This window comes from Tamandua tetradactyla, unplaced genomic scaffold (genome assembly GCF_023851605.1).
Source record: "Tamandua tetradactyla isolate mTamTet1 unplaced genomic scaffold, mTamTet1.pri scaffold_65a, whole genome shotgun sequence".
NCBI classification, from domain to species: domain Eukaryota; kingdom Metazoa; phylum Chordata; class Mammalia; order Pilosa; family Myrmecophagidae; genus Tamandua; species Tamandua tetradactyla.
In genome coordinates, this window is record NW_027518402.1 from 441,792 (window position 1) to 456,418 (window position 14,627).

The 14,627-nt window shown below is 35.6% G+C and overlaps 1 protein-coding gene across 1 annotated transcript in view; it reads left to right on the plus strand.

The window, feature by feature from the left end:
• The first annotated feature begins 4,366 nt into the window (after window positions 1-4,366).
• LOC143673256 (uncharacterized) overlaps window positions 4,367-14,627 on the plus strand; it is a 51,174-nt gene continuing 40,913 nt past the window's right edge. The window contains 1 exon segment of the mRNA XM_077147560.1: window positions 4,367-4,412. The gene's annotated coding sequence lies outside the window, so the exon portion shown is untranslated.

Sequence of the window (14,627 nt, forward strand, 5' to 3'; positions counted from 1 at the left end):
TTATACCAGGGCAGTTCTCGCATTCCAACCTCAGGTAATGTTGGCCACCTTTTGATCCATGTTTCAACCAACCACCCAAACAAGCTGTTAACACCTTTTTGAACCACTCGAGCTATAACGTTGAATGCAGAATCTCTGCTTAGTGGGCCCATATCAATAAATTCAGCCTGATCCAGCCTTATATTCTTCCCACCATTATCCCACACTCTTAAAATCCATTGCCACTCATAATCCCCTGATTTATGTCTATATAAATTGGAAAACTCACACAGTTCTTTTGGAATATAATGTACCTCCTCATGTGTGATACTTTGTACCTCACCTTTAGGGGTCTGTTGGGACTTTAGTATAGTTATAGGTCTGGAAGAAATGAGGGGTGGTGTGGGTGGGTCATGAAAAGAATTAGAAATATCTCCCAAGCCATTTGCTTCAGGGCCTTCATTTGCAGTTTCATGTGGTGAAACAGGATTAATCACTCTAGGGCTAATCCCTTCAAGAGGAGGTTGGGTGGCCAATTCCTCAAGGCAGCCTGGAGGTGGCGCGGCTATGACCTCAGGGCAGACTATTACAGGGTTATCTAGAGAAGACTCAGCATGGCCTAGGGTTTCAACCCCGCCCCCAACATCATTATCAATCCGTATATCACCATCCTATTTTTCATGGTCCCACTCTTTTCCAATCAATGCCCTCACTTTAATGGCAGATACCATGCAAGACTGAGATTTCAGTTTATGTTGTAAAGTTGCTATTCTAACAATAAGATTGAGTCTGATTTTCAGAGATCTCAAGTCTACAGCTATAGGAAATAAGATTTTCCTTCAAGATACTCACAGAAACGTCTACATCTTTCAGTTGTCACTTGAGCTTCTCGTTTGAAGCCTTAAGCCCATCCCTTTCACCTCTTAATGTAGCCAGTGTATCTAACAAGAATCAATCAACATCTCTATAACTCTTATTTCTACAAAACTCTGTAAAGGTGTCAAAAAATTATCCCCCAGAGTCTGGCTTTGTGCAAGTGAAGCATTAGGAGAATTGAATGATGATATTTTTACTATCTCCTTTGCCAACTCACTCCATGGATTTTGAGTGCCATTTTGATTATGGGAATCAGAGTCCTTAGTGTCTCCGAGTTCAGTCAGAGTAGAAAACCATTCATAAAACTCATTTTAAGATTCTGTTTCTTAATAACCACTCCTGGTACCAAGATGCATTTGTTAGGGTTCTCTAGAGAAGCAGAATCAACAGGGAACACTTGCAAATATAAAATTTATGAAAGTGTCTCACAGGAACACAGAGTCCACAATCCACAGGGCAGACTGTGAAGTTGACGACTCTGATGGATGGTCTGGATGAACTCCTCAGGAGATGTTCACCAGCCGAAGCAGGAATGAGACCTGTCTCCTCTGAGTCCACCTTAAAAGGTTTCCCGTGATTAGATTTAGCATCACTAATTGCAGAAGATGCTCCCCTTTGGCTGATTACAAATGGAATCAGCTATGGATGCATGTGACATGATCATGACCTAATCCTATGAAATGTCCTCATTGCAACAAACAGGTCAGCTCTTGCCCAATCAGATAAACAGGTACCACAACTTGGTCAAGTTGACACATGTCCCTAACAGTGACAATGGACTACCCAATTTCAAGGATGAAATGTGAACATGGAATTAATTTCACAGACCTAAAGGCAGTGTAACCTCATGATAACCATCAAGGAAGCAAAAAAACATCTAGCAGGGGGTGCAACAGAAATGCAATAATAGTTCACAGAATATATGGAATGGGGCAAATCTCACTGAAAAACATCCTCTAGAAGGTTCAGGATACAAGTTCTTTCCCTATTCAATAACTCCCTCTCCAATTAACTCTTCAATAGTGCCTAAGGACTCAGCTAAAAATTAGTTTCCCAAATACAGAATAATCCCAAAATTGTCATGGCAGAAAGAACAGAAAACTCGGAGCAAACCATAAGTTTAGGGATAGGGTGCAAAAATGCAAATGCCTGGGTGGAATGGATCCTATATCCAGTCCTGAGTCTAAACAAAAGCAACTGTTATGTGTGTGCAACAGGCCATCCCACTGTTCTTGTTGTGACCTTTCCAAAGGGTATGGAGGAACCCAAAAGGAGTCCAAGTGCATGATAATTTTTCAGAATAATACTCCTGTCAAAAATTGAAGTATATTGTCTTCCCCTGTCCCTCTAATCAGAGAAGGAAAAGTCAATGTCATACTGGCTTCTTGCCTCAGTTAAGGAAATCACTCTGCCTGTCTCTCTAGATGGGAAGAGGGGCTCCAGGTCCTTGGGACCATGGTCTCATGTATCCAAGCATGGGATGTGACTGAGGACAATAATAAAATTTTCTCCAGGTTAACTACACCACAAACAGGCCTTTGGTGGTATTGTGAAAAAGGCATCACCCAACCTGTGTTTCCAAAGAAGGTGAGAAGGACCTGTGCTCTGATCCAACTGGCCATCCCATTCACCATGGCATTTAAAATGGAGGAGGATTGAGTTCATTTACAAAGTATAGGAGTTCCAAGGGAAATCTCAAATGAGTTTAAGATTAGAAATTAAGTAGCTGCAGAATTTAAAAAATCCTTATTCTGGTGCTCACCATCAACAAAAATGTAGATTAATCAAATTAATTACACCAGGTATGCAATTGAAGGAAGAGCAGAAGTGTTGTATGTTACTAGCCAAATGACATGGGAAAAATAAAATGGCCCTAAACGTAATATGAGCTGAGAAGGAAGGCATTAGCTTTATGGCCAGAGGTGGTTAAACATTTATCCCCAATAATTCAGCCCCCAAATAGAACTCTTAGCAAAGCTCTACAAGTCTGAGGGTCTTATCCAAATAATTGGCAAAAAAAATCAGGCATAGAACACCCTCTCATGGGATGTTTAGAAAAAAACAAGTCAAGGAAATGGAAAGGGGTGGCACTATCCATGTTAACTTCTTTTCATCCTAGCTGAGGTACACATAGCACTTGAATGCTGCATTATCCCATGGACCTGAGGATTAGTTCAGAGACTCTTTGAGCTGCCTTAACCAAACAAATGCCTGTTCAGCACAATTTCCTTAAAAAAGAAAATCCCTATAATGAAAAGCATAAAAATATTCCTATCAAATTTGAAGAAAAAATAAAATGTACAAACTAAAAATGTTCTAAAAGAAAGAGGGGAGATTTGTAAGAAAATTAAGTTTAGCTTTCACACAAGGTGGTGCAAGAAGGGGCTGCAGAACAACTCAGGGAGCAGGGAAGGAGAGCACCTCTGATGTAAGCCTAGAATTGTCACCAAAAAAGTAGATAGAAGTTCAAATAAATAATAGCCAGGATCATTGAAATGTAAAGAGTAATTAAAAGCAAGAACCTTCTGTAGGAAATTTGGTTAGACTATCTGCATAGACTGTAACTTCTGGATTATCTAATCAATGGAGAAATAGGAGAGGGGCCTGTGTACTAAGCTTAGGATATAAATACATGTGGCATTCTATTGTTTGGAGCACCTACCACCATTTTTTGGTGGGCATCCATTCTTGCAAGATTGTGAATAAATTGTTTTTTTTCACGATCAGGTGAGTGCTTATTCTCTTTCAAGTATCATGTACTTTCTAACACATGAGTCAGGCTCTGAGGAGTAAGCTGTGGAGAAGGGACTTCAGTCACCCCTCCTTATGACTTAAGCAGCCACCTGCTAAACTTTTTTGACCCATGTAACTCTGTGTACCCTGAGCTGGGAACATAGGATTGGGCCTGCCATGCTTCCCGGTGTCAATGAGATAATGGACTGGTCACCTAACTCGATGTCCAATAACTTCATCAACAAAACTGTGGCTATCTCTTAACTGGACAGGGAGGAAAGTTGGTGAAATGGAGGTAGGAAGGACTCTGGCTAAGTTGGGCCAGTGCAGAGAGTCCCATGGGATGTCACAGATACCTTTTGTGATGTACCAGGAGTTTTGTCCTGGACTTGTGCAGACAAGTGGGGGGTGGGGGGCAAAGGTGTGATGTGAACAGTGGTCAGGTCATAGAGGGGACTCCAGAGCTCTTGCTCTTTCTTCAGGTCCTTCTTTCTGAACCTTCAATATTGACTGTGCTGAGGAGTTCACTTCACTCAGGCTCAGTCTCTGGGCATTGAGCAGTCTGAATACAGCCTCGGTTATTTAATCATTCAGGGAGTAGGCACATTTTCACAATGAAGCAGAGCCCAAAACTTCCTGCTCTGTGGACCACCGGCCAGCAGAGGGAGGGCAAAAACACTTTTTCTGATCAAACCATGCCGGAAACACCTCCTGGCCCATTTCCCACAGTAGGCGTCACAACCACAGGAAGGACAAACAATTTCTTCCTGTGGGACCCACGGAGGAGGCGCCCATAGCTCGTGGAGTACTTGGGCCACGTGCATGTGAGTAAATAGCTTCTTGTTCATGCCTGAGACTGAGGTAGGGACTTTGTTGCAGTTCTCTGAGGTTTATTTTTAAATAACAAGCACAGAATCTTCATTTTATGCGCTCTTTTCATATAGTTCATGCTCTACTTTCTTAGCAAGAGGTATATTAGCAAAGCGTATGCTCATCGGGGGTTTTGCCCGGTCAGAAACTGGGAATATTTTATGAGATCTATACTTTGTAGTGACAATTCTAATAAAGATACACAGAGAGGGGAAATCATTCTAAAATACTGAAATTGATATGTAAAATATTTCAACCATCCAGTGGATCAGTTGAGGGACCAGCCAGTCTGGCTGAGCCACATCTCAGAGTCCGAAGTGAAAGGGGAAATGGTATATGCCTTTGTTATTTTCTTTTTTGTTTAATTTTTCCTGCAAAAATTATGTAGTTGAAAAAATGTTGAAGAGTTTACAAGTATGGGTAATACAACTCCCAATATTAATGTTACGTGTTATTTACCCCAAATTCCATCATTCATAATAATTTTATTTTCATGGCTTTAATAAAAGCAAAGTTTTGAGTAAAGATTTTAAAATATACTTTAAAAATTTTTCTGTTTTCAAGTGCGACATTTTACAATTACTTATAACTAAGTAATGATCTTAAGTTACTTTTAAGTTTAGGTTACTAAAATACTTTAGTGTGACTGATACTATATTATTTATAAAGGTAGATGGATAGAAGTGATAATTGCAAAGAATGAGAATGCCCTAAATGGCCCTGAATTGTACACTTTAAATTGCTTATTTGCCATGTGAATTTAACAAATATGCAAATTTCAAGTGTGGATATGCTTGCCTTGAGTAAAATTCATGCATGAACAGAAGTTAGTTTTTAGTACTCAAAACACTATTGTGATTTTCAATACCTAGTATTGCATACTGTTTAAATCTACTTAAGATGAAATTTGTGCAGCACTTAAATTATCAGTTTACTGAAGAGCCATGTCAGAGGCTGTTTTTTTGTTTGTTTGTTTTTGTTTTTTGCCATTCAGATGCATTCACTGAAACTAAATTTCTCCTGTAGAAAACTTATACTTACAAGAAATAGGCATATACAAAATGATGAGATTGTAGACTTACTGATTTCACCTCTCCAAGGAGATATACAAAACTAAACTAAATGCAGATTCAGTTTCACTATTTCAAAAGATTATGAATCATTTGCAATTTCTTTTCTCTTTCTCTAATTTGAAATTTGAAAATATACTTATGTCTAGTTAAGTTTTACTCTAATGATATCCACTGAAGGTGGAATAGGTCTAAGAACCATCCATCTATGTATATTGTTTGGATTTTTGTTCAAATTTATTAACTAATTTCTCTTGGTGTCATACACCATCTCAGACTAATAAGTCTCATAAATCTTTGTAATCACTTTTCAACAAGAATCAGTGCCCTAATTACATGTGTTGCCCTCCCAGCTTGGCACATAAAAGTAAACCTTCACATTTGATAGCCTGTGGCACTTCTCAACCTTGCAAATCCCTGATGTGATCAAGTCATGACCTCATTCCCCTAGTATCTACCAAAAGTCACTAATATCTATCCTGAAAGACTACTGAGGGGTGTGTGTGTGTGATGGTAGTTCAGTGGTAGAATTCTTGCCTGCTGTGTAGGAATCCTTGGTTTGATTCCTGGCAGTTGCACTTCCAAAATAAACAGACATGCAAGCAAACAAAAGGGAAACAAAACCAAACAAAAAAGTTCATCAAATGCTGCTGCTATAAAGGGATACTCACATGGGAAAAGAATGAAATGTGACCCCTGCCATACTGCATACAAGGAATTAAAAAAAGACTGCTGAAGTGGAAAGAGATAGATAATCCTGAGAAACACACAAACACAGACAGGCAAAAAAAAGCCAAGTGCAGAAATATGGCTAAAATCTGATCCACCTCCTGAAAGCAGAGTGAGCACAAAAAGTTCTGGAGTAACACATCCCTGGTTTAGAGAATGGATTTATATAATATATGGTTTTCTCCATGGCTTTCAACCTGGGTTAAAATGCAGTCAGTCTCCGAAGTATGCAGCAGGGGAAATGCGAACACCTCACTGTTTCCACAAAGAACCCAAATCATTCAGCACACAAATGACATACTTGATTATTATAATAATGACACACTTACTATGTAATAACATCTAAACTCTTAAAAGGCTGATTGCTTCAAAATTTTGGTTGAATTGCATTTAGGTAGATTTGAGTACTTTAGTGCCATGACAGTGAAATGAATATTTTATTTTCATTTCACAAAATTGCAGAATCTTTAATTTTCATATCTGCATTATATAGGAAGATAAATTACAGTTTTTTTGAAATGTTTTGCAACTCAGGCACTATGGAAAGAAATACAGTTACATATTTTGTAATAGAAAGTCCACTACTCAATATGAAGAAAGGAATAATAGCCCAGGCATCTGCTCTGGAGAAAAAATAAATGTAGGTAACTGATGACTTTTTAAAAAATAATCTTGAAATCTTCCAGTTAGAACACTTGATTTTGTAAACGATTTCTTTTTCTTTTTGCTACTAATGTCATTATTATTCAATATTGTATTGCTTCTGGTAAAGAAATGTATTAAGACTAAAAACTTTATACAATTAATATGTGTTGGTTGTATTTTGCCAATAATATATTTGTAGACATAGAAAGCACAAACTTCTAGAGCTTAAAAGGAAAATGAAAATTAATCAGACAATTGGATAAAATGGCTACATACAAAAATAATAATAGTATTTTTCCAAATTAGCAATAGACTGGAGAATGACTAGCAACAACTAGAAATGGAAGTTGAAGGAAATGGTCTATTCACAACAGCAACATAAACAATAAAATAAATTTAACAAGAAAAGTGCCATGCGAAGAAAACCATAAAATACTATTGAAAGACATAAATAGCATTCTGAATGAATGAAAATAGATACCATGTTCTCAACATTCATGTAACATTGATGCTCATTCCCCCCCAAAAGGAGTTTATAAAAGGAATGATTTCCAGTTAAGGCCCTAATAGGGTTTTGGGGGATGTTGGGAGATGGACACGGGTGTTTTTGAAGTAATTCATTTTGAAATAATATAAAAAATTACAAGAGTAGGTGCAAAGATTTCCTGATACCATTACTAAGTTTCTCCAGCTGTTACAATTTAACTATTTTTGATCATGAACAAACATTTCATAAAAATACTCCATTGTATTTATTGACAAAACAAAGGCATATTCCTAAAACACTTCAAATCAGAAATTAACTTTGATTCAGTGCTATAAACTCACTTACAGACCCCTTCAACTTTCATCCAGTGTTTTACCCTTCACAAACTGTCTAAAAATATCTATTTTTTCCAGTTAACTTCAATATGGAGCTCCTTATGAGGTTCTTTTATTTTTACATCTTCAACAAATTTGAGGAGCACATATGACCCAGCCTTAATCTGCTCAGTGTTCCCTTTTGAGATTTAGGCCCAACATTCTCAGTAGAAACCCAGCTTGAAGCTATGCTTTACTTACTGCATTCAATCAAGCATGATCTGAGATCCACTTCCTTACACATCAGTGATGTGAATTTTATAACCTGTTGAAATTTCTTAAAGTTCTTCCATATGCAAAAACATGCTTTCACCTTGTATTATGTCATTTTATGAAGATGTATTTCATAATATATCTACTACTATACTGTAGTCTCCATTCGTCCTCCACCCACAATCTTTTCAACCCAGTCAACCACCCTCTAATGGCTGCCATCCTGTCATATTTTCCATTTCCAACAGAGATCTATATTTTATTTGGCTTTCTGCCTTACAAAGGGTTTGCTTGCTCACTGGCTATGTTACAGTACTCAAACATTATGTATTCTATTTTATTCAATGTATTCTCATCTTTTCTTTTAATGCTCAATTGTACCGGATCGCACTAGTGGGATCTCCTGCAAGATGATTCAAGTGAGGCCTCAAGTAAGTCACCTCTCCTTAGTCTAAGTGGGATTCAAGAAGAGAGGATGAAATTATACTTGATTTCAATTTCCATATTCGATCCTATGATACAGATCTCATTTCTTTCATTAAGGTTTTTAGGCATCCATCTTTGGATATTTAAAATTCACCAGTGCCATTCTAAATTTTCTCTTAATATACCCCTTTAGTCCTAATGTCAATGTATCCTAAACCTAAAGGGCTTGCTTGGACACAGATATCTCATCATGCCATTTTTCTTTAAATTTGTCAGTGCATGCACTGTTCTTAGAACAAGGACTATAGGGCTTACTATTGTCCTCAGATCCTGAATTCTTCTCTCTTTCACTCTTTGCCATCCAGTCCACCCCAATTGCCTGCAGTTCATTCCACTCTCAATTTCTGCAAAGAACAGTCTACTGTTGCTGGGATTTTGTGCATTTCTCATTAAACTTGTTTGTATACCAGGCAAATTTTCTAGGACTTTGCCCAGCTCAATACTTTAAATTTCACCAAGCATATCTGTTCTTTCCAACAAGATTGTCCCATCTTAAAAATGACATCCTTTGATACTATATACATAGTTAATATTGTCATTTTTTAACTTTAAATTATCCTTTGTAAACTAAACTTAAACAGGGCAGACAATTGACTGTTTTGTTTGCCTGTATATTTGCATTGACTAACACAGCCTTGACTCAAAGAGATTATTAATTGCTTTAAAAATGTTGCATAATAACTAAGCAAGAAAGACAAAAGATAACATAAAATTATGAATAATATAAAAAGTAGAATATGTGATTACATAAAATACCTGCTTTTCAAAAATATGTACTTTTTTTAAAAAAGTGAATTTTTGAGAGTAAATATTATAAAGTGGACAAGGTGGGTTTCTAGGAACTGGCCATCTTGTCAAAGATAACTAATCTGTTGGGGCAGAAATGTTTGTAGTATTTTCTTAAAACCCATTTTATTTCTGAGGTTGTTAGAAATGTCACCACTTTTGTTATTAACTTTAATGAATTGTTTCTTCTCTCTTTTATTCTTTACCTAGCTATCAGATTTTCAAATTTGTTGATCTTTTCAAAGACCAACTTTTAGTTGTATTGATTCTATTGTTTTTCAGTTCTCTGATTTATCTGTGATCTAATCTTTATTTCCTTATACCAGATTTGGGTTTAGTTTGCTCTTCTTTTGCTATTTCCTTAAGTTGTAAATTCTGGTATTAATTTAAAATTGTTATTCTTTTTAAATACAGTTTTTTTTTTGCATAGGCAGGCACCAAGAATTGAACTGAGGGCTCCAGCATGACAGGTGAGAACTCTGCCACTATGTCATTATGCCCACCCTAAATACAGGTGTTTATGGCTAAATTTCTCTATTAGCAAGATTTTCAGTGCATCCTATAAGTTATGCTGTATATTCAATTTTGTATATCTTCTGAGTGTTTTTTCTAATATTCCTCATGATTTCATCTGTGACCCTTTGGTTGATTGGGCATATTGTTCAATTTCCACATATGTGTGGAACTTCCCACTTTCCTTTTTGTTATCAATATCTAATTTCATATCACTCAGTCAAAGAAGTTGCTTATGTGTTCAGTGTTTTTTTATGTAGGTTGTAGTGTAACATATGATCTATTCTGTGAATGTTCCACATGGACTCCAGAAGAACATATATTCTGCTGGAACTAGTTGGATGATAGTGTTGTTTAAGTCCTTTATTTCCTTATCAATCATTTGTTTAGTTTTTCTATTCATTTGTGAAATAGAAAATCGAACTGTCCAACTATTATAGTAGAACTATCTACCATAATAGAGAGTTATATGTCTATCCAAATAGACACATATTTATTTTTTCCTCCATATATTTTGGTGCTCTGCTGTTCCCTGTATATGTTTATAATTTTTACGTGTTCTTGAGAGGTTGACACTTTCATATATATATAAAATGTTCTTTTTTTAATAACTATGGTTGTTTTAATTTCTATCTTTTATTCTAGTGTGCCTATTTAATTTCTAGGTACTATTTGCTTGTAGTATCTCGGTACTGTTTTCCATTCCTTCATTTTCAACCTCTCTGGTCTTTGTATCTAAAGTGGTTCTCTTACAGGCAATAAATGGTTGCACCAAGCTCTGTTCTAATTAAGTAATTACTTTAAATGAAAATTTATTAAGATAAATGAGAACAGAGCTTGGCATAATGAATAAAATTACTTACAATGAAAGACATAAAATTTCCATTTAAATTGTTTTCTGTGTGTATTTTTTATTATTAAATCCTCCATTATTTTGTAGTGTGCCATTTCAATTCCCTTCTTGTTTCACTTTTTCCTTTAATGTTACTGAAATAATTTCTAAATTGCAGGGTTTTCTAGTTTGCTGGCTGCCAGAATGCAATATACCAGAAACATAATGGCATTTAGAAAGGGGAATTTAATAAGTTGCAATTTTACCATTCTAAGGCCATGAAAATGTTCCAATTAAAGCAAGTCTATAAAAATGTCCAAATGAAGGCACAAGAGGTTACTTTCACTTAAGAAACGTCTATGAAGTTCAAGGTTTCTCTGTCAACTGGAAAATCACATGGTGAACATGGCAATGCTGCTTGCTTTCTCTCCAGGCTTCTTATTTCATGAAGCTCTCTTGGGGGCACTTTCCTTTTTCATCTCCAAATGTCTCTGGCTTGTGGTTCTTCTGTGGTTCTGTGGCTCTTCCCTTGTTCTCCACTTTCCTCAAAATGCTTCCTCTTTTAAAGAATTCTAGTAAAATACTCAAGGCCACCTGGAATGGGTAGAGCCACATCTCTATGGAGATAATCTAACCAAGTTCCCAGCATACAGTGCTGAATAGGGCTTAAAGAAATAGCTTCCTCCACAAGATTGTGTTAGGATTGAAGCATGGCTTTTCTAGGGTACATAAATCCTTTAAAACTGGCACACAAGGCAAATGCAAAAAATAAAGAATATCAAAACCCTGCCCCTATGTCCTGATTTAGGATTTTTAAAATATTTTGCCACATTTGCTATTCCTTATTTCTTCTTTTATGTCTTTCTCCTTCCTAAACATTTGAGAGTATCCTGGACACACCATTTTCCTTGCACACAATACTTCTATGTAAATATCCTTAGACCTAGGATAATCACTAATGGTACTCCCTTATGTAGAGTTAACATGTTATACACATTAATATCATTACAAGGTATATGTCCAACAAGGTCTTTTCAAGTCTTTTCTCCAATATTAGATCCCATCTTGGGGTAAGAAAAGAGACAGTATAACATGTATGCTGTATATATGTTTCCAAAATTTAAAAAAAGAGCAACAAAAGAGACAAAGACAATTTTTAAATTCTGGAAACATATATACAGCATATATGTTACCATCTCAAACACTCCTAAGATTAACATTCACTGAGATTAGTTACATGGACAATGTTGTACTCTGCTCACCACCATTCATTTCCAGAACCTTTCCTTTACCCTAAACAGAAATTCTGTACCATTGTGCATCAATTCACTATTGCCTATCTATCCTGCACCAGATAAACTTTAATCTATTTTCTGTCTTTGAACTTGCTCATTTCAGGTATTCAAATGAGTGAAATCATACAATATGTCTGTATGTGCCTGACATTTCATTCAGTGTGATGTCTTCTAGTTCATCCATGGTAGCATGTGTCAGAACTTCATTATGCAGCTGAATAATATTCCATTGTATGTTTATATAGCACACTTTATCTCCTCTGTTTGATGCATACTTGGGTTACTTCCATCTTTTAGATATAATAAAAACATTTCTGTAAGTACTGCTCTATAATTTTATGTTTGAGTTTCCTGTTCTTTGGGGAATATATCTATAAGAAGAATCCCAGGTCAAATGATATTTTATGTTTAACTATTTGAGAAATCTCCAAATGTCCATTATCCCACTTCTTCATCATCTCAAACAGAACCTTTCTACTCATCAAACAATAACTCCTTTTCCTTCTGTACACCTCCAGACACTGGTAACAACATAATTTTGTAACACAGCAGCCATTGGTCACTATGAAATTTCCTTCTTTAGTTATTTTGTATAAACAAGTTCATACAATATTTGTCATTTTGTGTCTTGCTTATTTTATACAACATGGTCTTCATGATTCATGCATGTTATAGTATGTATCAGGTCTTCATTCACTTTTACAGCTGATTAATATTCCACTGTATGTATGTCACTTTTTTAAACAGTTTTTATTCACACAGTGTACAATTGATTCTGAGTGTACAATCAAAGGCTTTTTGTATAATCACATAGTTATGCATTCATCATCACTTTTTTTTTTAACATGGGCAGGCACTGGGAATCGAACCTGGATCCTCGGGCATGGCAGGCAAGCATTCTTACCTGCTGAGCCACTGTGGCCCGCCCTCATCATCACTTTTAATATGAGAACATTCTCACTTCTTCCAAAAGAAATACCATACCTTTTATATCCTCTTATTATTGACAGTTAGGTTTGGTTTGGTGACTTAGTTATAATTAATGAAGGAATATTACAGTGTTACTATTAACTATAGACCGTAGTTTGTAAGAGAATATTAATTTTATTTTGAATTAATTTTATACTTTTATTTTATAACATATATGCAAAGCAAAGAAAGACAAAAGCAATAGTTTTCAAAACATTTGTCAACAAGGTCTGTTACAGGACAGATCCCAGAGTTTGTCTTGGGCTACCATATCACCATTTCAGATTTTGTCTTCTAGCTGCTCCAAAACATTTGTACACCACTTTTTGTTTACTCATTCATCTATTAATGGACATGGGTTGCTTCCACTTTTTATCTCCTTTGAACAATGCTGCTGTAAACATTGGTATACCATATTATCTGTGTCCCTACCTTTTGAGTTTATACCAAGAAATTGGATTGTTAGGTTATATGGGAATTCCATTTTCAACTCTCTGTAAAACTGCTAAATTGCTCTCCATAATGATTGTACCATTTTACAATGCTACTAGCAATAATATCAGGATCCCTCTTTCCCTGTATCTTCATCAAAATTTATCATTCTTGACTTGGTTAGCAATTGCCATGTTGAGAGTGGAAAGTAGTATTTCATTTTTATTTTGATTTGCATTCCTCTGATAACCTATGATGTTGAATATTTTTTCAGGTACTATTGGCTATTTGTATTTTCTTTGGAGAATTCTACTTAAATCAGTAACGAAGCTATATTGTCCTAGATTTTGCTGCATTGGGAGGTTTTTGATAACTGATGTAATACTTAATTGTTCTTGGTCTTTTTGAGATTATATTTCTCATTGAGTCAGTTTAGTCAATTTGTGTGTCTCTGGGAATTTGTCCATTTAATGTATCTAATTTATTAGCATAAGTCATTCTTAATATCTTACAATCCCTTTTATTTCACTATATCCCCTTTCAGTTCAAATGATTTTTGTTATTTGTATCCTTTCTTTTTGTTTCTTTATCAATCATCTAATCTTTGTCACAAGTCTGGATATTTTCTATTTTCCTTTTCATTCATCTTAAGCTATTTCCAAATTTCCTGGTGATTTTTTCTTTGCTACTTTGGTTTCTTATGAGTGATTGTTTAATTTCCACATATTTGTAAATTCTTATGTTCTCTTGTTACTGGTAATTAGATTCATTTCATTTTGCTCAATTAGATTCATTTCAAATTAGATACATTAAATGGACAAATTCCCAGAGACACACAAATTGACTAAACTGACTCAATGAGAAATATAATCTCAAAAAGACCAAGAACAATTAAGTATTACATCAGTTATCAAAAACCTCCCAATGCAGCAAAATCTAGGACAATATAGCTTCGTTACTGATTTAAGTAGAATTTCTCCAAAGAAAATAAAACACTGTAATATTCCTTCATTAATTATAACTAAGTCACCAAACCAAACCTAGCTGTCAATAATAAGAGGATATAAAAGGTATGGTATTTCTTTTGGAAGAAGTGAGAATGTTCTCATATTAAAAGTGATGATGAGGGTGGGCCACAGTGGCTCAGCAGGTAAGAATGCTTGCCTGGCATGCCCAAGGACCCAGGTTCGATTCCCGGTGCCTGCCCATGTTAAAAAAAAAAGTGATGATGAATGCATAACTATGTGAGCTCCTTTATATGATTTCAATCTTCTAAAATTTGTTGACACTTGTATTCCAATATGTTTGTGATATAATATACAGTTTGTCCTAGGGAAT